Consider the following 24,853-nt stretch of genomic DNA (forward strand, 5'->3'; position numbering starts at 1 on the left):
TTTCAAACAGTCCTGGGGACACTCTCATCACCAAAGGCAAATATGACAAAGACAATGGTAGTCATAGAGAGCCTCAGAGTGAATTGCTATTATGTCAAAAGCTCTATGCTTTTTTCCATGCTTTTTTTAGGGAAGTTTTTTTTTCAAATGGCAGCTGCAGTAAGAACTCAAAAAATTTGTAGATGATGTATTGCGTGTGACAGCCTCTATATAATAATTTATCCTTCATGGCAGGAAGGAATTCCACAAGTGCCACCACTTATTACAGTTGTCACAGTTCATAGAGCTTATAGTTGGAGGGAGCTTCTGGGTCATTTGGTGCAAGACTCAACCTATGTATTAGATTTCTTCATGTAACATCTACCATCTCTTTGAGCACGTCTAATGGAGCTTTAGTGACTTCCTTGTTGGCAACTGCATTAACCCACTGATACCTAACTTGAACTTCTGTCAAGCTACTATTTTTTGGCTTGATTCCAAATTTAAGCTTCCAGCTTCCTGAGAAATCTCCCCCCCCCCCCCCCTTTTTTTTAAATAAACATTTACGGTGAAATGAATGAGCACCAATCTATGCTTTCCAAGTCAGAAATATTAAGCCTAGCTGAACATAATCAGATAGCTTCATAGTAAATGGGATTGTAGAGCCATTTGAGACTGTAGCTTCTTGAAATTCAGTATGTTGTCTATGACTTCCATTGGCAGTATCTACAAAGACAATATCAGTTGGCAACAAACCCAAGTTTCATCAAGTTCTTCTACAACTGGCATAAGATAAAAGAAGCCAGAGTCTTGCCTAGTAAACTGGAATTCACAGTGAGTGTTACTTCTACTCTGGAGAACTGGTGCACAGAAAAGCTCTAAGAATTTTCTTTGGAAGGGCCTTTGTTTGACAGTAGATGAGAAACAGCCTGGATGTCTGACAACCCCTCAGGTTTTTCCAGATTTAAAATCCATTATGCCAAGATATTCTAAGGTAAACAGCTGTTGAATTGACCAGTTCACCATCATATTTCTCCAATGCTTAACTTTGCTATCTTTTCTTCCTATCTCTTTTTCAAGCTTTTTCTAAAGTTACATTTTATGGAATGTACCGTGTTAACCTTTCTTCATTTTTACATCCTTTCTAATTCGTTGTCATCCTTTTGTGAAAGAAAATTTGACATGCATATACTACTGTGTTAATGTTGTGTAAGAAAGTATTGCATCCCTTGTTTTACGGACTTTAAGATTGAAGTGCTTTCATTGCAAGTTTTGAATCTCCTGCAGACTGCCAAGGAAGGTTCCATACTTCCTGAATCTTCTGCCTCTGATCTGTTGTCTGATTTGTCTTGTATCCGTTCAAGGTAGCAGGAGTTATTTTGTTGAGCTTTTGACTAATTTAACAATTGCCATATGGAGTGTTTTGAGTTGTGGGGTTTTTTTTTCTTTCTTTCTTTTTCTTTCTTTCTCTTTCTTTCTTTCTTTCTTGTTATGTATTTGTTTATTTATAGCAGAATTTTCCGCTATATTTATCGGCAGATATTTCATCATTTTGCAATTTACCTTCACTTAGTGTAAATTACACTTGTACCTTGACAAAAGGCAAGACATAGCTGAATAGGGATCTCTGCAAATTTCATCACTTCATGGGACTTATTTTCTACAGAGAAAATACAAGAAACTTTCACAGTTACTGGAGATTCTGAAGAATATTTTTTGTCAACATAAAATCTTACGTTGGTATGGAAAGTGTCACTCAGCAGGGAATTGATGAAGATTTCCTTGATAGTCCACCTTTAATAGAAAAATCACCAGCCAGGCAGGCACTTTTTTCCCTGACTCCTTACATGAGGGGTTTCAATTACACATCAGCGGGCTGGACTCCAATTAGGAGACCAAATTTTGGGGAAGATATTATCATATTTTAACCTCTCTAAAAGAGATAGGAAGTGGTATGTGGCTAGTGTTATGTGCCTATGACCCCCTCAGGAATAGCTAAGTCCTTTCCAAAGCATGGTCTATTACTGTTTCAGATCAAACCTAAAACTGTCTAAACTGGGAGGTATAGTTTCCTAACTTTGTTTTGAGAAATGGCTGGTTTGGTTTTGCTGACATTGAAAAAAAAGTCAGCCTGAGGCAGATAGTCAACATGGGCAATTTTAACCTGAACAGCTGAAGTCTGACCAAGGTATGTAAACCAGGATATTTTAATGGAAAGCATTATACAGCCTTAATGATATCAGATTATGATCCCTATGAACAAGAATTAATCCATTGGTCAGTGCTGGCTATGCTTTGACATCTATGCTATCAATATAAACATTTGCTCTGCCAGAATCTCCCTGAAGATCCCATCAATAATTCAAAAACAGAATGCCCCAGTAAGTAAAATCTTTTAAACATGATTTCAGAGTAGATGACATCCCTAGAAATGCTGCTGCAAGAAATTATATGGGTAAATGATACGTTAACATAAGGAAAAACAAATGACTCTTGATTGATTCTTAACATTTCTGTCATAGGAAGGGCTGATTTAATTCATCTACTTTATTAAAGGAAGTGAAATACAGCTGGGTTAGTATATTGAGACAGCAGTAGGAAGATGGGTTCTGCATAAGCACAAAGTTTTAAGGATTGAGGTTAGATTATCTTTCTGCCAAGATAATATATTAGTGATCAAAGTTGACATTGACAGCTATGGGAAAGAGATAACGTACTTAGACATCTTACAGCCAAAGATGTGAGCAAAAGGCTCCTCTGTCTCCCCTGCTTGCCAGTTTCTGCTGAAGGGCATTTAAAGTCTTTTCCCCTGTTGTTACGCTTGCTGGTGGAAAGGAATTCCAAACACGGACTCTGTGGTCTTTCTACCCCTGCTTCCCAGAAGTGTAAAGGAATGTTTCATTCAGTCTTCTCATTTATTGTACATTTGTTTGAAAATCAGCCAAAGTACTAATCTGCTATCAGGTGTAAATCCCACAGGATATCTATAGTTAGGCTGGTCATATATTGAATTTCAAGTTAAGAATTCAGGCTGGAGAAAATCAGCCGCTTAAATACAGATTAGTCTCCCTGCAATACCTTTCTGCAATATCAGAGCAGAAAGTGATAACAATACATTTGACAGTTAAAAGTGAGGTTGCCACTCAGCTTCCTCAGAAACAGTTGTATGACAGATTATGCATATGTATAGTATGTATATACATATCTGTTTCACAGCTTTAAAAAGTTATCAGGGCTTTTCAAAAAGCAAAACAAAATTTGAAATACTGAGGTAATCCTTTTCCTCTTGGTGAATGTAGAGGGAAATGCATTTTGCCGCACTGTGAAAACCATTTAAATGTCACATATTCAAGTGTTTAATTTGGTGACATTTTTTATGCATGAGTCCTATTTAAGATGCAACCATGAAAAATGTATAGCAAAAATATGTATATCTGTGTGTCTATGTAATGTGTAAATGTGTGTGTATTGGTGTTCAAATAAATAAATAACATATTCTGGGTTTTATTTTTAACGCACACATGGGAACCTCAAGTGAGAAGTGAAGTTCTACAGGACAAGATTAATAAGGTACTAAACAGTGTAAAGACTTGTTTGCTGATGGAAAAGGAGTTAAGGGCATATTTCCTGTAGAGAAGGGAATGAGGTGTGGAAAGATTGCAAAAAGATAAGTACCATATATAGCAGTGGAAATGAAGTCTACGACTTAGGCAGTACTCAGAAACGGTACAAGGAAGTAGAGATGAGGTAGGAGGCCAAAGCACAAATTTACTCTACTTCAGAGCAGGGTTTCAGAACAAGTCTCTGTTTACTCAGGCAAATTCTCTCTCGCCTGGATTGCTGAGTGTCTTCAGAGAGAAATCCTTTAACCTTTGCTATCAACCGATCCCCATTTGAGGACCCTGAGCAAGAGAAGGAGGGCTGGCAGGTCTTCAGCTTAATTACTGGGATTCTGACTTAGGAGTGCAAAACACTATAGTCAAAGATTCTGGTCAAGATTTTAATGGTATTTTACACAGAATGGTGCAACTCCGAGAATACATACTAGAAGTATCCACACCAGAATAGCCTAGTGTGTGGTGGGTAGGACACTCTTGGGAGATAATGCTCTAAATCATTTATCAGTTAGATGTCAAACACCACTTGTATTTTGTAACTCTGTGCAGTCAAAGAACTATCTTGCAGCTGAAGCTGCAATCAAATTCAGATCACATTTGCCAATAGGAAACTGGAGAAATGTTTTTCAAGAGATGCCAAACAAATATAAATAAAAATACGATGTTGTTTCTTGTTCCTAAAGGGAAAGAAAAAAACCCAAACCAAGAAAACATCAAAACCCACCTCACTACCCTCATTTTCAAGAAAACTGGTTGCCACTGCCTTCCGGTCACAGATTTAGTTAGGCCTGTGGAGAGAGTCAGAGCTGTCATGTAAGACCTTCAGACTAGTCCCTGGCTTGACAAAGAAATAGTAAAATTATTTTTTCTTGAGAGAATGGCATCCAAAAGAGGATTTAGTAATGTTAAACAATGGGGGAACATTTCAAGTGAAGCTAGCAAGCATAGATACTTGTGAAGAATGCAGTTACCAAATGTAACGTTTGCCACAGGGCCCTAAGTAGTTGTTTTTTAATGTTTGCTTGTTTGAATATACAGTTGTATCTTGGTACACAGGTAGATCTCAGATACTGTACGCACAATTCCCCTGTAGATATGCAGATGGAGAGCCTAGAAAAGCAGTCTAATGCCACCCTTTCTTACTTACTGAGGCAGTTGCTGCATCTCAGTGCAGAAATTCCCCATCACAGTGGAGCTCTTGTTTCTTTATGGGTTTCAGTGCATGGGTTTCAGTCTGAGGCATGGGGCTGGCAGGATCTCTGCAGATCCATCAAGACAGGGATTCAGTTCTAAGTGTATCTATAGAGATGAAAAACCATTCCTGCCAAAGGTGTTTACCTCCATGTGCTTCTTCCTTAAATAAAGAAGATCTGGGCTTTTGGCAGTGTTAGAAAAGGAACACAATATGTTTAGCTGCAGTCAGGTTTGCTTTGCACCACAAGAGTCCCTGTGCCAGCTCATACGTGACATATAACCTGGATGTGGGTACCCTGCAAAGTTTAACTCGTAGGGCCCCTTCAAATCAAGGCTGTCTACTCCTTTCTGCCCTCACAGGCAGTGTTATCAGAAATGCACTCATGAGAGCTTTTCTCACATCAGTGGCAGAGGCACTAAGATGCAGTTAGAAGCCCTGGGGAGGCTGGTTTCAGTGCTTAGCTGCGTGCTAATATTGTCTCGGTTAAGTTCTGACATTTACTCGGCATTTTGCTGCCGCTGGTGTAGTGTGGAAAAGATGGCAAACCACTGAAGAAGTGTAATAAGTAGCCCTCCTGTAGCAAACTTCTGCAAGTCCTCGAGTCATGGGAAGTCTATATATTTTTACAGTGAGAAGATATGTCATACTGCCTCCAAGAATGTACTTCAGTCCTGTTATTTCAAATGAGTGCCTCTGCTTTTTTGTACCATCACTTTTTCATCTTTCTCCAACTGAGGAATCTGATACTGCAGGCTGAGGATGACTGTATTGTTAAAACACAGGTCTTGTAGACTTGAATGATGAGGAACAAATGAAACCTTTATATCCCAGCAGAAGTTATAATAGAGATTTACATTTCCCAGGGAAAATTTTTACTTTCATACCTCTTTTCAGGTTTCATATGAGCAAGCAAGCTACAGTTAGGCACTGTTATCTCAGATGTTCCTTGCAGATAAGTCAAGATAGCTGTCCCTGTGGTCAGCTCCCTAGGTGGCCAGGTGTGTTCCTACGAGCCTGACTGGTGTTATCCTTGTCTGTATGGGCATCTTACCAGTTGCTCTTGACTAGAGAAAAGCATCAAACTCTGTCCTGTTCAATGTTTTGTTTTTTTAAGAATTCGGTTGCACACGATCAAAGAATTCCAGTGTCTGGTGTGTTCAGTACTGATTCCCATGTTGTGGTCCCTGCTCTCCTGCTGCTTCCCTTATGACTCCTGAGCTCCCAGGCATAAGCCTACCATTAGACAACATTCTTAGCTTCACCCTTTGGCCTATTGTTTCCTTTGGCTAGTACAGCATTTGTTTTCTGACCTCAGCCTGGACTTAACTACTAGGTATGATTTATCACACCTTGATGAAGACCCCCAGTCACTGCCAGTTCCCTTAGCAATGAGACTGGAGAGCCATTGGGAGCTTTTGAATTAATTTGTTTCAGAGTCTTATGAAGACACGAAAACATAACAAAATGTATCTCCAGCCCATGGTGTCAATGCAAAGCTAAAAGTTATCCCCACACATTTAATTTATAAAGTTGCCCAAGAACTCAAACCTATTTTAATGTAATTCATTACATTCATACTAAACCATCACCATCTGCTTTAAAGAATTGACAACTGCAAGGAGACATATTTAATATAACCCATATAAAAAGCAAAGGTAAAGATGGCAAACAAATGATGTTTTCAGAGCAGTTCAGCAGCATCTGGGAAGTCTTTCCTCATGTTTCATTAATCATGCAGAAACTGCTTACTCTCCTGATGTGTTGCCTTTATGCAAGACAGAAACAGGATGCTGTAAGAAGAGTTCCAGCGTTATTGTACTTGTGAAACTACTGAGACCTCTGCAGCATTTTATCATCTTACCAAGACTGAAGCTGGCAGTGTTAAGACCTTTTATAAGTATTAGTTTAGCAATTGCTTTATGGAGGTGAAGTTCAATGTCTATATGCACTGTTAGCTGAAAATAACCTCTTTTAAAAAAGTTATGGAACTTTCAATATAAGGGGACATTAACATTTTTTAGTCTGCAGAAGTATAAGGAACAGTGAGATTTGCAATACCAGTCTTCCATATAGGTTTAATAATTTGTGGTTGGTTTTGCTCCAGGTGGTTGTTTTTTTTAAGTTAAAAATCTGAGGGGGGGGAAGAAGTAAAATGTAATTTGTTAGACAGAAATATATGGGATGTTGAATGGAGTGATGATGTAAAATTTTATTTGTTTTATTATTATAAGAAGAAATTAAAAGAAACACACTCTGCCAAAAAGTCAGTCCTAATTAGTTGGTGTTAATTTTACAGAGTTTACTTTATTTGTCTCTGCTTTTTTTTCACTTGTTTCACATTGACCTTGAGTACAGTTTTTCATTGAAATAATTTAGATTTCTAGTATCTTCAGTTACTTTTTGTAGAACTATGCGAGTCATTATGAATTTACAGAAGCTTAATTAACACTTGCTTAGCTCTCTATGGTATGAAGAAAGACTCAAATATTTTCACATATCTGTACTATAAAATTTCTATTTCTCAATGATCATAGATAATAGAAACATTTTAGATTCAAAATCATTATTTCACATGATAATTTTAAAAAAGAACTTTTTAATTAGATGTATAAAAGAGATAAAATATTTTACTCTTCTTCAGTCTCAGAATTTAGCTCTATAATCTTGCAACTACTTCATTAGTAGATACTAATCTAAACATTTGTTTATGCAAATAAAATCTTCTACAACTATGAACCTTACCTGTCAAAATTGTGTGTCTGACTGGCTTATCTGTATGTCTTGTTCACCCCTCCCTGTAGTTTTAGAACATGTGCCTACCACAATAAGTCATAAATTAAAAATGTCCTTTGCTGTTGCAGGTTCAAATATCACAACCCTAAAGTGTGGTTGGTAGAAGTGCAGCTCCTCAATTTACATGTATGCAAACTGCATATACAAAACTCAGCTTATGTAGGCACAAAGTGAGAATGCTGCCTATCAGCTGTGCCACTGACATAAAACTGCAGCATTAACTGGGGAAGCTATTTCGAAATTGTATCCCCACCGTACTGCATGCAAACAGGAGTGTCTTGCTACTGAATGATTTATTACAACGTCAAGGGTAGCATGTGCTGCAACGGGCTTTTGCACGGAGGGTAGGCTATCTGGTGTGAACGCACAGCCTAGGAAAAAGTAGTCTTTGGCGACGGACAGGATAGGCCACTAGGTGACACCACTACACCACGGATGAGCAGGTCGAACATTATTTATCCAGCAGGTAAAAAACATGCCAGAGAAGCAGCTTTTCCTGTTCTTGGTAACATTTATCAGACCTATTTTTAAACATAAAGTTTGGTGGGTTTTGTTTTGTTTTGTTTTTTTTTAAATTCAAACCATGTGATCTATGACTATTCAGATTAAAAAAAAAAAGACTAAACAACACTTTGTCTGGCCTTACTTTGTTGCTTAGTTATTACCTGTTTACCACTGTTAAGATAAATAGGCAGATGGGAATAGCAAAGTTTCAGTTCGGTGTTATCAACTCAGTCTCTTATTCTGAGTTATTTTCTCATGTTTGTTTGAAGCATTAAGTCAGGGTGGGTTTTATGGAAGCACCACAGGCAAACTAATATTTAAAGAAAGACAGTAAAATTTTTAGGGTAAATAATACCACATATGTTTTTCTTACTATTACCTTTATTAGTGGTGCAAATTTCAAGGTAATAAATGAATGTTTCTGTTTTTTTTTTTTTTTTAAATAATATTTTACTAATGGGTATAACACTAACTATGAATGCATCCTGTCCATAAAACATATCTTAAGTCATCTTGGACCCTATATATATATATATAAAGCTGTAACCTAGCTAAACCAAAAGAACTGAAAAACAGTACATATCATGTTAATGAACAACAAGGATGTTTTCTACTATTTTTCTTTTATCTGAAAATGTGCTTTGAAAATGAATGAGTCAAATACTGTCAGAACAAGTGATAACTGAGATCAGGTTCATGTGAAAGGCCCCCCAGAATAGATACAATTATAAATGATAAAATAACCTTGACAGTGGTTCAGTCCAATTTGCACCACAGCAGTTATTATTGTTAGCAGGGTTTTTTTTCTCTTCTTGATTTTTTTTTTTTCCTTTAACCCTTTTGATTTCTTCATTGGGCTTTTCCCAGAAGAATTTGAGGCTAACAATTTTTGATGGATGATAGCAACTTCATTTTTCAACAGTCACATTCTTCATGTAGGAACAACATGCTTTGTTTAAGGAGGTTGAAGTGCAAATGAAGAAGTGCTATTCCCAGGCAATGCTAAGCCTGCAACTCTAAACTGTAATATTGAACTGTCCTCAGTACAGTGTAGACAGAAATCCTATTTTGTTTTTAAACTGCAAGTTTTGCATCCATTAGCTACATGGTTCGTAATTAGTGTTTGGGCCAAACAAAGAGTCAATATGATGTCATGTCTAGACAACATGTAAATTAATATGAAAGCAATTGAGTTACAAATTCTATACTAATACAAATTAATCTGAATTAAGTTTAATCCACAGTTATTAACTGATTAAATGTGGCTGTTGGTAGCTACAGGGTGCTGACTTCCATCTGTGATTATTAGGGGCACAGCTTAATCACTGATTCTGCACTCAGAAATATTTAAAGCAAATGTCATATACAGTGACTCTTCATGCTTGTTCACTGAATGGAACATCTAAGAATGGAAATCATAAATCTACATTTTTAAAATATGTAGAAAGTCTATCTTGATTTTCATAATTAGCTTCTGGTTAGAGACAGTTTAGTTCTTGTTCTGTTGACTCTGACTGGCTTCGTGTTTTCTTCTTTGAGAAGTGCACATCTCTGTAGGTGAAATTGTAGGCCATTGTGAAAAGTAATATAGATTTCTAATATCTCCATTATTATTATTCAAAATATGTGAGACCTGTTGCCAGAAATAAGCAGGTACGTGTCTGACATAATCCCACGCTGCCAAAGCTGCTTACATTTCAGAGCCGGATATTCACTAATGTAAACAACATAGTGACAGACGTGTCCACTAAAATTGCAAAAATGTTGATGCGAGCTGACAGAGCAAGGGCCAGAGTAAATTCTGTGTAGATTTATGTAATAATTTGTTAGGAAAAAAAAAAGTTTTCCTTTTAGGCCATGCATATTGCATTTAAATTGTTTCATATTCCTTGTAGATTTTAGTACTGGTAATAGGTAAAATTAATGTTTAAAAAAATATCATAGAGATGGAAATTACCTCACTACAGAAAGCTGCAGTGTCTGTAATTTATCTGCTAAGCAAAACTGCAAACAATTACTGCCTGATATTTATTGTGAGATTTTTTTGTTTTGTTTTGTAGGTTTTGTTTTCTGTTTTTACTAAAAAACAGCTAAAAGGGTTATGGAAAGTATTTTATCTCTTCTTTCTTTGTGACTGAACAACTAGTTCATCAGAAAATTGTCTCAAAGCTTTGGGATCTATTATGAATCTATCACATAGTGTATATATAGCTGATAATTACAAACTATGTGATATCAAACCCAGGGTCATTCTCTTCTATAGACTCTTTTATGGACATCCTACTCATTGCCATAATAACTGAAGCTGTCATGACAGTGGTCTGCGCCTAGCATGAAGCTCTAAACAATTCTGACAAGCTGCAGCTCATTAAGGGACAGTCATTTTGTTGAAATGTCTATCAGCTCTCAGGGATGTACCAAGATGAATAGACCCAAAACAATAGCTCCATTTGTTAGAGCAGTAGCTTCTCTAATACATGATGAGACAATCAAGCCAAGCCGCCTTCAGCACAAAGACATAATTAATCAAATGGACAAATGGTTCAAAAATTGCTCTAGTATATTCTGTAGTGGACAGGGGTTTCCATGGAAACATTGGCGTTTGCATCACAGTTAATGACCATTTTGTACAATGAAGTTCCAAAAAAGATAGCCATGGAGAAAAAAAAAAAAATTGCAAATAAATAAATAAATAAATAAGGAGCAAGTGACATGTAAAAGGAAGAGTTTGAGAGTGTAACTCTGGCATGACAGAGAAATTAATGACTGTATTTTCATATATCTATAGAATGCAAGGCTCAAACAGGCCATCATGGTCATTCTGTTTGACCTCCTTTACAACATTGGCCAAGGAACCTCACCCAGTAAGCTTCACATCAAGCCTATAACTTCATCTGGAGCTAGAGCATATGATTTAGAAAGACATGTAGCTTTAATTAAAGTATTGCAGTTGAAGTCTGTCATGTTCCTGCTTAAATTATTCCAATAGTTAATTATGCTAACCGTGAAGAATTTGCACCTTATTTTGTATTTTGCTTCTGTCTGTCTAACTTTACCTTCCAAGCAGTGCCTCTTCCTATGCTGTTCTGAGAAAATCTGCCATATAAACTCTGTTTCTTCTTCACCTGTTTCTGTTACAATTGACTCAATCTTAGCACTCTGAGTACAAGATGTATTTTCCAGGCTGTCACAACATTTTGTTAGCTCCTTCTGGAACCTCTGCTAATTTGGAGCCCTTATTTGAGGACCTCATTCTTTTAATCTGACTAATGCTTCCTACATAGAGATAATATTACTTTCCATGTAACACTCAATGTTTGTTACCGTGATAGAGAAGAAACAAGTTTTTTTCTCTTAGAGGGAAGACTAATGATCAAGTATTGGGTGTCTTTCCCGTCCCTTCCCTTCCCTTCCCTTCCCTTCCCTTCCCTTCCCTTCCCTTCCCTTCCCTTCCCTTCCGATCAAGCAGACATATTAAAAGATCACTCAGATGAAAGGTAGGAAGAACAGTGCATTTCATGACCTTGTACTAAAACTTTTCTAAGTCAAGGGACTGAACTGGCTGATTTTTAAAGAGTACCCAAGTTACCTGAGAATGTAGTCTAATGTAAAAATACATACATTTTGTTCTGGAAATGCTGAAGTGTATTTCCTCAATATTTGAAAAATATATTTTGATCTGAAGCTGATCATTCCTTATTAATATTAATTTTCTCAAATTCACAATTTTCTATAAATTCTCACTAGAGCTTATTTTTGATTGAGTACCTGGCATTATAAACGTCATTGTTTATTTCCAAAGGACATTCTTCTAATCTGTAATTTGTTTTCCAGTTTTCCTGTGATGTGATCAAGTATTTAGATGTATATTTGAATGAATTTGCCACAGTCTGTGTAACCATGATTTCATCATCAGGAGTGCTGATCTTGGAAGTCATCCACAGATTCTAGGTATTTATTACAACTGGCCTTTCCACATAATATTCTTAAAGTAATTGTTATGATAATACAAAAATGGTTTGGACTTCGTTTCAGTTCAGGATTTTGGAATTCCCTTGTAACATTCATGAAGGAAGACTTTGCTGTAGTTGTTGGCATTCTTATTATGCATATCTGTTTTCTGATGCACAGATACTTGTAAGTGTAGTCTGATCCATAGCTGTCCTGAACCACCCAGGGCTCTCCTTGTTTCTTTCTGAAATCACAGACAACATAATCCGTAAGGCTATACTGAAGCCTGAGAATGGATACACAGGTAGTGAAGAGGGGTGTCTAATAATAAGGTCTGGTGAATTATGTGTGTTCTCCAGCCTGCTGGTGGGCAGCTCTGACTCTGTCAGGCAGACACATTTGGAAACCTCTGTGACAATGTTGGAAGAGAGCTTTTAAATGATGGATTTGGGGTGGCAATCTTTTTCGGGGCTTTTAAAGGAAACAGGCAAACAGTGCTCAAAACCACAAAAAAGTGCGTTTTGCTATGTCCCTGGATGCTAGGTTGCTACAGCTTCCTCTCCCCAGGATGTCTCTGGCATTTTTGTCCAGCAGAATCAGGATCTGTAAGATGTCCCTTGGATGTCATTTACATGAGCTTTCTGTCACTGCAGGCTGCTATATAAGTCCAGATCACTGAACAGCTGTAGGTCTGTTATCCGTTCGGTACTGACCTGACCAGCAGCATCATCTGCCAGGCAGAGGTTCAACCACCACTGCTCCAGAAAAAGAAATTCTATATAACTGGGTAGCTTGTGAGTGCATTTTGTCCTTATCAACAGTTCAGTGCCATGAGATATAGTAAATGCTTTAAGAGATGAAAAATGTAAAAGCTCATTACAGTAGACTAACAAATTTCTAAAACAAAAAATAAATATGAAGGCATAGTCTTGTAGGAAAAGAATATACAGGTTGAGTTCCTACTGATTGAAAGAGGTCTTTACTGACAGACAAACTGCAGTCCTGGTAAGAAACACCATGGTTCTTCAGAGCAGGTTTTGGATTAACCATTTGAGTTTAGTAAATAAAGATGAAGCCTAGAATGTGCAAGTGCTCCTCATTGCAGCAAAGACAAGTCGTGTGAAATGAAGGAAAATATTGCTACACTTGCCTGGACAAATCCTGAAGCCTATTACAAATAAAGATTCCCATTTTCATTCTATGTCTTTATCTCAACATACTGCTGGGTATTTCATTCACAATGTTTTATTTCTCATCTGGTGCTTTCTACAGTTATATAAATATACATTTGACTTAACAATCTACAACCCTTCTAAACGTATTCTTTACAGTGTTTAATAGCTTCGGTGATTTAATCTTATTAATAGAGTGTCACAGTGAAAATTACAAGAGTAGATCCTTCTGTGCTGACAATAACCTAGTTTTATGCATATCAAGATTTTCTGTCACAGAAATAAAACTTAACAATTTTTCCCTCTCATCATTATTTACAAAAGCTCCTATAAGACTTGATTCCACTTGATTTTTGTTGTAATTAAAAAAACCCAAACTAAACAAAACCACCAAAACCTGTCCAGGTTCTTTCTTTGCAGAAAGTCATTGAAAGTAAATTATCTGGGGCTCTATGTGTTACTGTATTTTTATCATAATGCTTTAAAAGTTTTTTATATAACTATTTATATACACTTTCCTGGAATGTTATTTTTATCTGTTTTTTCTTTCGTTTGGTAAAAATAGCATATTGCTCTAACTACTTGGGATCAGAAAACTCTGCCTACACATTTGGCTTATAGCTACCTTTCACATTGTCACCTTAGAAATCTGTATTTAGTATCATGTCCCATGTCAGCTATTATAATTTCAATGTTCATGATACTTCCTGAACTTTGTGTGTGACCAAGATACTCTTATGCTTTAGGAGATATGAGTCTTCCACCTTCATCCATTATGCCTTTGACTGGATTTCTATTCATTTCAGAAGCTAATTTAAAATTGCTCTCCTGCTTCAAAACAATGAATTTACTGCACCCTTCTATAATTTGCTGGCTTATTCTTTCTCTATCTCTCTCCATTCTCCATCTTGGTTCTCTGTTTTGTATTTTCCCTGTCACTCTCCACAGCTAATTGTAATCTTTCACATGTAGCATGCCATTCAGAATAATCTTTTTTAAAAGTTGTCATCTGGTAACACTTTGCTACTTACTTTCGCTGCCCACTTTTTCTTGGAAACACAGAAGTCAAAACTACATTAGTAGGATAAGTCATTAGTCACTGTAAATGTAAAGTCACTGTTAATGACTAATCCTACTAATGACTCCAAAACACACTCATGTGTTACTTCTGGTTGTCTGTAAGGATTAATACTTCAAATAAACCTCATCTTGAAAAATGATAGCTTTGTTGTCGGGCAGAAAGGTAGCAGGGGTAAGGGGGGAAAGAAACTGGAAGTGAAGAGAGGGACAAGACTAAGAAAGGGAGAAAGAAAAAAAAATCATGTAAAGCATATTCTTTGTTTTAACATATCATTGAGATGAAACTATTTCAGCAGCTCATATTTACTTTTTGGAATGACATTTTTATATACTACCTCAGAATAAGAGGTTGCTGTATACCTTAGCACTTTGCGGTTGTTACCGTCCTCTCATTATTTCGTTAGAAGCTTTCAGTTCAAAACCAAAGCTTTTCTGTGGTGTATTTTTAATAATGACTATGAAAGCATTTTCAGAAAGAAATATCCAAAAATATTATTTATTGCACAATATGCAATAAATTTTGCCTGATAAAAACACACTGAAAAAAAAATTAAATTCTGTATTTCTCATAGTTTTTTACTTCTTCTACTTATATATATGAACAGACACACATCTACATGTCTTGGTATCATCCAGAAATTCAAAGAGTTCCCACAAATTAATACTATAACGTGTTAGAAAAATATCTGCTGGAAACCACTATAAATGAAAAGGAGAACATGATGTATGAGCTTGGGAATATCTCTCCAGTGATAAGGAAATATCAGCATCTAAATATTTTTCAAGCAATTTATGGACCAGGAAAGGCAATATCAACTGCACTTGCATTTTCAGGTTTTCCACTGTAGCTCTACCAACGTAGGCATATCATTGGACTATACTTTCAGTGTAGACAGGGCCATAATATAAAAACAGTCAGTTGACTTCATTGTGCATATTGGTGCTGATGGCACTCAAATCTCTTAAGCAGAGGCTAGTCCTGTATTTCAACATACTGGAATGGGCACTGGGTGCTGCTGAATAAAGCAATGCATTTGCTGACATAATTTGGCTGTTAGGACTAAAGCAAATGGGAAGGCTTTAATCCTTACCCGTTTTTGTCTAGGTAAACTGATGAGCTTTCCAAGGGCTCAGAAGTATAATACACTTGATAATGGACATTTCTTGTTTTAGTAGTTGATTTTTTTTTTTTTTTAACATTCAGCATATGTCAAATGAATGTTTCTTAAAAATCAGCAATATTTTTTTTGCAAAACCTCTTCAGAAATGTGAATTTGTGCTTGATTTTCATGACCAGTATATAGAGAATTTTAAAAAAGATTAATGTGAAAAACATAAAATTTGCAGTGTATGTTTCTTCAGATTCTTTTTTTTTCCCAAACCCCATCTTTAGAATGTGCTGAAGTGAAAATTGTGGGCTTTACTTGTGATTAACCTCAGCTGATTGTTTTGTATGTGACTGACTTTCCTAATTTCCTTCTAGTTTTTTAGTACCTATGCTTTAAATAACATTAGTTTGTCACCAGTAGCAGGACTTTTATTTTTTACCACACTCAGCCCTGGCAGTTCATGAATTTAATTTGCCACTTTCTGCTGCCTGAACAAGATACACAAGTGGATACAGATCTCTTTTCCTTTTCTACTTCCTTTTGTCTCCATCCTTCTATTTAAGACTTTTCTGGGGGAAACAAAGCTTCTCAACTGTATGGAATATGTGCTGTTTAGATAATAGTGAGTAGTAGAAATGCTGGGACTATGGAAGTTGCTTTAGAATTGTTGTAATACATGGAATAGTTGAGACACCTTGCTGGGAAGTAGAAAAATTGAATGAGTAACTAATAAGCTTAAAGTATGCATGGTATTCGGATGGTATCCTGGTGACTAGCGTCTTCCTCCTTTGAAGGCAAAAAATAAAGGAAAAGAAAAAGAAAAATGTAAGAAAAAATGTTAATAGCTCGCTACCTGGGACCGTATGCTGTCTATTCTACATCTAGATAGAAGATCCTCATGTCTGAAGCAAAGGAAGTTAGTTATACAGCATTAAAAATGTTAAAGGGGGTCTGGAAAATCCAGAGCACCTAAAGCAGTGTTACTCAGCCTATGGCCATTTGGCCAGTCACAAGCCAGCAAACATCAAGAGGTGTCCAGGGAATCACTACTAAGTGACAAAATGCTACAAGACGTCTTGGGAACCAGACATCTTCCTTCATTTTTCAAAGGTTGCCAAACACTGGTCAGAAAGAACAACAGGAGAATAGGCAATATCCACTAAACTCTGACCTTGCAAAGTTTGATGAGATTTCTCCCTAATAATAGACTCACATTGATGTTATGGATTGCAGCAATTTTTCTCCACCTGAATTTAGCTGAGGCCATATTTATAAATTAATGCTTGACTAAACAAATGAGTTGAATGGTAAAATATCTAGATTTTTAATGAAATATTTGATATGGGGTCACAAGGTACTACAAAGAAAATGAAATTAAAATTGCTTTGAAAACAATCACAGACTGGGCAGGCTACAGCCTATAAAAAGACAACCATAGGCCAGAGACAGGTACAGTAATTTCTCTGTTTATGTTTTAAAGAGAATACTCATGCCACAGCACTTTGGGTTGTAAGTGAGTGAAAAACTGAGTATGAATGAATTTTCTTATGCGTGGATGAACCACTTTCACTGAAAATTTACAGTCAGGACATTCAGGTCCTGATCCAAATCAGACAAAAATCAACTGGAAGGACTCCCATTATCCAGCTGACTGAAACAGAGGCTGCAGTGGTGACCAAAGACCAGAGGAGATCAAGAACACTCCCACACAATGCCTTTGTGTTCAAATGTACAAATGTATATTCATTGCAGCTGCAAGGTTCAGTTAATTATCCTTGGATGGCAATTTTGAACTACTGCTTAAACTTTTAAAAGCTCTATATTCATATATGCCTTTTAGAAGAGATAATATGGAAAACACTCTAGTGATGCTGTTAAGTGGAATAAAACTTCTGAATGTTATCAAAACTTTAACAATTAAAAATATTAGTCTTATCTGATTGCCAGATGACACAGGGTAGCATATATCTTCTCCACACATTACTGAAATTAATGATGATAAAGTGCAGCAATTCATTTATCCACATGCTTATCAGTGCTCTTTAAGAAAAGCACCATTCCAGATGTCTTGAAGGAAGTTACATTTTGTAAGTACCAGAGTTAGATTCTTTAAAAGAATCTCAACTGTCAGAGATAGGATTTAGCATATGAAGGATGTCAAGCTTGTGAGGTTTTGTTACATGTTTAACACTCTTGGAATTCATAGTACAAAAAGAAGGATAACTTTGTGCATTTACCACATGATAAGATTGATTTATTCACATATTCACATGACATATTCAATGAGGATGTGTTAACTGAGCCTTTAAGTCACTGTTTCGGGCAGTTCAGTCCAGAAACTGATCCCTAGACACAAACTTGAAGTGATTATGCTTTTATTAGGGCCTAAAACAGGAATTTGTATGCTGGATGGAAAAAATGTAGTCTGCATGCTCTTTTGAAGAATTTTACTTCATTTCCCCAGAAAATATTCTCTGCATTGCTACTTTAATTATCTGAGCTTGAGGTCCACGTGAATAACACCCACTTGTAAATTACTTCCAAGTGGGGTTTTTACCTTTCACAGCATAACAAAGTTTGGGTGTTTTAATTGTTCTGAATGCATACTATTGGCTTTAGTTAATTTTGTCATGTGTTTCTGTGAAGGCATGAAATACCCACAGGTGAGTGTTTTCGACCTGTATGAATGCCAACTAATTGTGACTGGCATGTAAATGCTGTAACTCTTTGAATTTCTTAGTACATTATAACCAACAAACAGAAAAAGGTTTATGTGACTATAAAGCAGTTCCTAGGTGATAGCTATATGAAATAAACATGCTATTTGATTTTGGTAGTAAATTAATCTGTACTGACCTAACAGGTTCATGGCATAGTTCTTCCATAACTAAAGGCAGCCAAGCTTTCATCAGGGCCACCGGGTTGCCAGGTTTTGCAAGTGGACCAAGAATATTTTTGAGCTTCTAAACAGATCCCAGCTCAATTCCTCAGCAGACTGCCTTTGCATCCTTTGCTTTGCATCCTTCTTGACCCCTCTTCTTTCCTTTCCCACTGCATGTGAAAGAGTTAGACATGAGGACTGCAACAGGCTGATGTGCTCTCCAGACAGCTCTCTGATCTGTACAATGCACCCAACTACTGTGCAATCTAGAAGTGGTCTGGCGACATTTTGAACCTGAATGGAGACATGCAAATTCAGGCATTGACCATGTGCTTCCAAAGCAAATTATGACTACAGGTTCTTTCTTATTACTCTCTTCATGACAGTTATCCTCCAGAAGCTAAATGCCAAGGAACAATAATAATTAATGGGTTTTAACATTGAGCAGACAGGAATAACTCGTAAGCAGCAAAGATCCAAGTCGAAGGGCACAAAAGTTCACTGATGCTGTCCAATTGATATTGGTAGACTAATTTGGAATTCATACTAATCAGGTAGAAGAAAACCCAAACAGCTCCCTCACTCCCTCCAACCCACACATAATGAACATATATCACTGGGGTTGTTCTTGGTATCTAAAAAGTGCATTTCAGCTAACAAGGAGCACTTTTTTCAAAAGCCTGCTTGTAAGACCATGAAGAAACAGAAGAAACATCTGCAATATCTGCACTGTTATCTGGACATTTTTAGCAATGTTTAAGTAATTACCAGATATTTACATTAACAATTTTTGACTGCAATTCTTAACAAACATTATAAAGTTAGATATTGAATATTGAAAGAGATCAACATTTGACCTACAGGAAAATATAAATGTTTATAATTACTTCTTATATATTATTATCAGCTCTTGTATATGTCCCTTCACAGTCATTCATATAGGAAAATACGAAGCCTGGTGAAGTAAGTTAGTCAGAATAATACATGAAGTCACTGAAAGTCAACAATACAGATGAAATATTTAAGCCACTTCCGCCCTTCTTTGATTAGGGCACTCTAGATTAACTAGTCTTAAGTAACTAAACAATAAGTTATATGTTCATTCTGTGACTTCTGTTGTTCCCTAGAAGTTGTCTCTGCTTGAGCCTTGCCTTCACATACCCTGCTGACCTGCCACACATCCTCCATGTCAGAGCCTTTTCTAAGTTTTCCTTCAGGTCTCCTCATTCCCAGCCATATCTTCTAGGTAGAGGTCTATGATATTTATAGTAATAACTCATTTTTTTCAACTTGGTATTTCTCACTGACATCATCTATTTCTATATTGAGCTTCTAGCAAGAAGGCCATCACAGAGCATTTCAAAAGCAGCAGCAGTTAGGCCCTGTAACTTTTGAAAGGCTACCTAAATGTCTTATGACAACTTTTAAAACAATAGCAAAGTTTCTGGTGGATATTTATAGCATTCTCCAGAGTGAAAGTGTGTAACAACTGAAGTCTTTGTCATCCTCTGTGCTTCTCAAAAATTAAGAAAATGAACTTTACAGTGAAATGATAGTAGTAAAACTTTTTTTTTTTTTGCAGATAAATAAATCTCTTGTTTACAAATAACATCTTTCATGGTCAGACTCTAAAAAATCTATTTGGAGATTGGAAGTATGTGAGTTTCAAAACATTTTTAGTATTCTCCATGCTTACTTACAGGGAAAGTTCTGGATTTTTTAAACCTTTAAAGCAAATTTTGTATGAAATTTCATCATAACTATACTGCAAAAATAAGGTAATTTGAAAAAAGAGTATATAGACAGTCATTGCAGATGCCTAACATGTGAGTGGGGAATGAGTAGTTAAAAGGGCTGGAAAAAGGAGCAGGAGTCTGAGATAGCATTGGAAGATATGTCATTTACTGTTTGGGCTTTCACTAAGTCCAAGGTAGAAAACGAACAGGCAGGCTAGGTTGCCTCTTTGACAAATCTGAACTCTCACATGGATCTTCACCTTAGGAGTTCTGTGTGGGTAATGCTGATAAACACCAAGAAATGAGTGTAAGCTAAGGGAGGGAGTAGAGGTTCCACTAACGGCTGTCTTTCAAATACTTAATTGACTTCCTAAGAAGTCACATTTTTTGTGATCATGTTGTCTATTTAAGTTTGATCAAGCCTCTGATTAAACTCCTCTTTGCAAGTACATCTTTTTTAACAGTTAAGCTTCTGTGTAAGTCCAGAAAAGAGATGAAAATAATAAGCTATTAAGACAACTTTGGAAACAGAGGGTTCTATAGAAGAGTTCATCACCAAAGTCTAGTCCAAATTGAAATAATACTGCAGTTTAACTAAGATAAATAAAAAATAGTAGTGAAAATTCTCTTTTCTGTAGCCCATTCAGGCTCAAATAAGAAATTGTGAAATGTTTGTTGCACTGCATACTTTCAATAAAGAAAAAAATTGATAAACAAGCAGGGAGAGTCTTTTGGCAGAAGTTAAGTAGATAGTATAAATCATACATGAACAGTATTTATTTCATTAAAACATCTTGTCTAAGACTTAATACATGACAGAGTAATTGTAGAGAGTTACATTTTTTTTATCTGCATTCATTTCTTAACTTAAATAAGCTACATCGTTGTCATATGAAACATAATTATTTATGGCTCTTTCTGCATTAAAGATGCTTTGAGACCCACAGCAAGGGTTTTTGGCTTCTGCAACACTGATATTAAGGAGGACAAAAGTAGTATTTCTGCTAGAAGTCAGTTAGCTAGGAGTCAGATGCTTTCAAAAAAAAAAAAAAAAAAAAGCTGGCCTGCTTTAGCAGTGAATAATGGAAAAACACCGTGATGAGATGAAATCATGCAGGTCTAAAATTAAGGATTACAGTGGGAAAGCTCTGTATTTTATTGTTAATTTCCAAGTAATGCAATTTTGAATGTGTGTGCCTTGAATTTACTGAAAGAACAATAAACCATGGTTTATCTGATATCAAAATTCCTTTAGTTCAGCTGACTCATATTCTTATAATATTCTGTTTCTGCACACTTGTGTAAATTGATATTGTTTGTATAAAAGTTAGGGAAATGCCTTTGTTTGCACAAATGCATCCAATCAGCAACTAGAGAGAACAGCACATGACTTGGCAACTAACCATGTAACGTCAACTCTCTTATGGAAGGAGCACACAAAGACTTTGGACGCTGGATGTACGTGTGTGCAATCCTTTTTCCAATATATGAAAATAGCAAAAATGCTAGAATTAGTTTATGAATAAGGAATGTTTTGTGAATATGGAAGAAAAGTGACTATTAATCAGTAACTTCTTTCCTATGTCAGGCTTGTCTAATGTTTACACATAACAAGTCATCTATGAATTTTTTGGATACTAGTAGAATAAATCAGATCCCTGTTGCAATGTGTAGCTGAAAACTGCAGAACAACTATGAAATTTGCCAGTGCCACCTATTGTCGGGTAGTAGAAATGAACATGTATTTTACTGAAAACAGACTAAAATGTGTATATTGAAGCTGTTGGTTACACAAAAGGTCTTCAAGTGATTTTTTACAATTTACCTATTTCTATCTGAGGTTAAGAGTGTTGCTGTCAGCTGAGGTATGCAAGGCAGAAGAGAAAACATTCCTTTGCTCTCTGAGTTCTTCCCTACAAGTATCAAATAAATGCGGGCCACAGGACCTGGCCTGTTCATGTTCTTAATGTAAATTTAAAGATGCATACAGAAACAAACTCATGCAGCTTGCCTGCTTGCAAACTCATCACCAAATGAAGGTGTCTACAAAGCAATTGTGCATATCCTCCTGCTCCAAAAATGTTAAGAATGTGTATTTTTCAGCAAAATCTGGAGAAATCTCACTAAAGAAAACTATTCTTTACTTCAGTGTTCTAAAGAGGACTTTAAACTATTAGCTTGTAGTGGCTTTATAACTGATACAATTACCTAGAGCTTATAAGCATAATTGGCCCTTCTCTCACCCTGACTGCTGTTGAGCAGATTTTACAGTAAATAGCAATGAGAAAACAGTTACATGGGACTCTGCTTCTCAGAGCTTTATCTCTGTCATTGATAATTCTTAGTGTTTAAGCAGGCATGACTCTCTGAATCCCCATCTTTGTATTTTGCTTCCACATTCAGTTACAACAGCTGCTTTCTCCATCTCTCTTTGCTTCTCTTCTTGCTTACAATGCTTACTCTCAGTTTCCAGGTACTCCAGCATTTAGTGATCTAATTATTTCACCCTCCTTTGCTCTTCCTGCTGTTCTGTATGCTTTTAGATAAAAGCACTTCAAGTAAATGTTTTGGCTTGTCTTTGATGCACTGGATTTCTAGTAAGCCAACTATGATTCTATGAATCAAATCACTTGTTCTTGACCAAATATTTGCGGGACGCTGATTTGTTAAAACAATTTTGCGTTCAAACTTTGCACAATTTGAAATTTATCTCTGTACTGCTAAATTCATTTTTACTTCCTTTATCCCACAGCTGCCACAAAGGTCTGTGATTTTCATATAAGGTCAGTTGGATACCCAATACTAGATGGTTTAATCAGAGGTGTAAAAGAGTAGAGAAAGTGCAAGCACAGCAGGACTGTGGATGCTGAGCAGTGAAGACAAAGTACTCTCAGCTAGGGGTTAGAGCTTTGGAGTTACAGGATAGAAATAGGCATGAATGCCCAGGAGGGATATGGGAAAGAACTGCAGAGTCATGAGATTTCAACCTTTGGGAACATCTATAGCTGCCTTTCACCTTGGAGTAGTAACCTATAATAAATGCTGCCTCGTGGGCAGTTGTTTAGTTCAGACCTCTGTGGCTAACTGGATATGTGGCCTCATAGAGACATGAAGACATTCAATAACATGCTGCAGGGCAAAGCTGATGTAGATCACAAGTTTAGGATGTGGTAAAGCCAGTTGTCTGTCTCTCAAATGGTGTAGGACAGAGCTGTGTTCCTTTTTAACCAGAACGTGATTTTTGCTTAAATTTACACTTGCAATGTAACACATTGTTATACTGTCCTAAGTGGCCTGGGTTCGAAGTCTGTATTTGTTTAAAGATTATGAAAATTAAGTCTCAGTGATTTGTAGAGAACATTTTGTGTGGTTGTAAGAAATACAGCAAGTAATCAGGAAATGAGACAGGAAAGAGGCTCAAATTACTCTTATAACAGCCAATCAGAGTCACTGGAGAAAAGATCCTAGTTTATATTCAAACCCATTAGTCATATGATGTTAAGAAACGATGCTGAAACTTGAAATTCCATTCACATATCCAATCAAGGTCTGAAAAGCAAAAGGACAAGATGGGTAAGAAAGGAATAGCTCTAACAAAGAGCTGTATATTCACACAATTGGATACCAGGAAACATTCTTTTTCTTTTTCCAAGGTCTGTGATACGTTTTTGTTGAGAAAAGATGCAAGGTTAAGGAGGCCCTTCAGAAAAGGAGTAGATGATCTTGTATAATAGGGGGTAGCTAGCTGGAAGCTATTGCTCATGCTCAGCCATTCATTAACTTTTACATTGTTCTTCAGCTAAGGAAATTCTTTTGGGTCACCATGTGTTTTTGTCTGCATGAAGAAACTGGGCACTAATGGAAGGGCCTAGAAATGATTCATATATTGCTGAGGTTTTTGGTAGACTGGTGAAGGAACTTACTAGTCAATTTATAGTCAGTTAAGCTTTCTTCAGTACAGCAACTCTTATTTATGTATGTCTGATTGGAACACAAAAGGCTTTTGTCACTTTATAATGGTGAAATTAAATGTGTACATTTAATACTCCATAGTAAACATTGTTTTACTTTTTGTACTTTTTTTTTTTTAATTCAGTAAGCTGTTATGTGAAAGCAATGCCAGCTATTAACACTTCATCATTCTTTTACTTCTGTGCATCCTCCAGTTCCCTGCATCTACAATACCTGTAAAGCTATGTAAGACCCACACTTCAACAAGTGTATCAACCAGGTACTCTGTTATAACTGCCAGGTGCAGTAGTAATTGTACAATTAGGAAACAGTATCCATGGATTCATCAGGTCTTACACTCTTAGGACTGGATTGTCACCTGATATAAAATAGGGTTACACTAAATGTGGATTTGAGATGCAGAATAGAATGGGAGTTTCTTTAGGGTAATTAGGGTACTAAACTACTGCAATTCAGAGTACAGGTCAGATCCACTGTATAAGGGCTGCTAAATAAAAATGATTATTTATTCTGCTGTTAGAGTTCTATGTTAGGACTTCTTACCCTTCATGTCAACTTATTATTTTAACTAGCATTAATTAAAGATTCAACTAACTGAAGTAGGTAGTGAGACATGTATCCTGTAATAGAGATAAGTGTTTGAGACAAGACAGTTTAGAAGTCACAAAAAATTCAAACAAACAGTTCTGAAAGTTTCATTACCATATTAATTTCTATATTTTACCCAGTTCAACATTTTTTTAAAGCTTGCATCCTTCTGCAGAGGGACAAATTAGACTTGACTCTGTTCGATGATATACAGTGGAAGGAGAAACGGCTATGTGTTCATGTCTGTTTCCTGAAGAGAGGAAGTTTTCTTTATGC

General features: G+C 36.4%; 1 long non-coding RNA gene across 2 annotated transcripts in view; it reads left to right on the plus strand.

Annotated features, from left to right (window-relative positions):
- The window catches only part of LOC115337383, a 71,594-nt gene that overhangs the window by 16,949 nt on the left and 29,792 nt on the right, over window positions 1-24,853 (plus strand). The window contains exons 3-4 of one of the 2 annotated variants that reach the window (XR_003922119.1): window positions 703-813; window positions 3,515-3,549. This is a non-coding gene — a long non-coding RNA (uncharacterized LOC115337383). The remainder of the gene's footprint in view (window positions 1-702; window positions 814-3,514; window positions 3,550-24,853) is intronic. The other variant, XR_003922120.1, reaches the window with a different exon arrangement.

This window comes from Aquila chrysaetos, chromosome Z, assembly GCF_900496995.4.
Source record: "Aquila chrysaetos chrysaetos chromosome Z, bAquChr1.4, whole genome shotgun sequence".
Classification (NCBI taxonomy): domain Eukaryota; kingdom Metazoa; phylum Chordata; class Aves; order Accipitriformes; family Accipitridae; genus Aquila; species Aquila chrysaetos.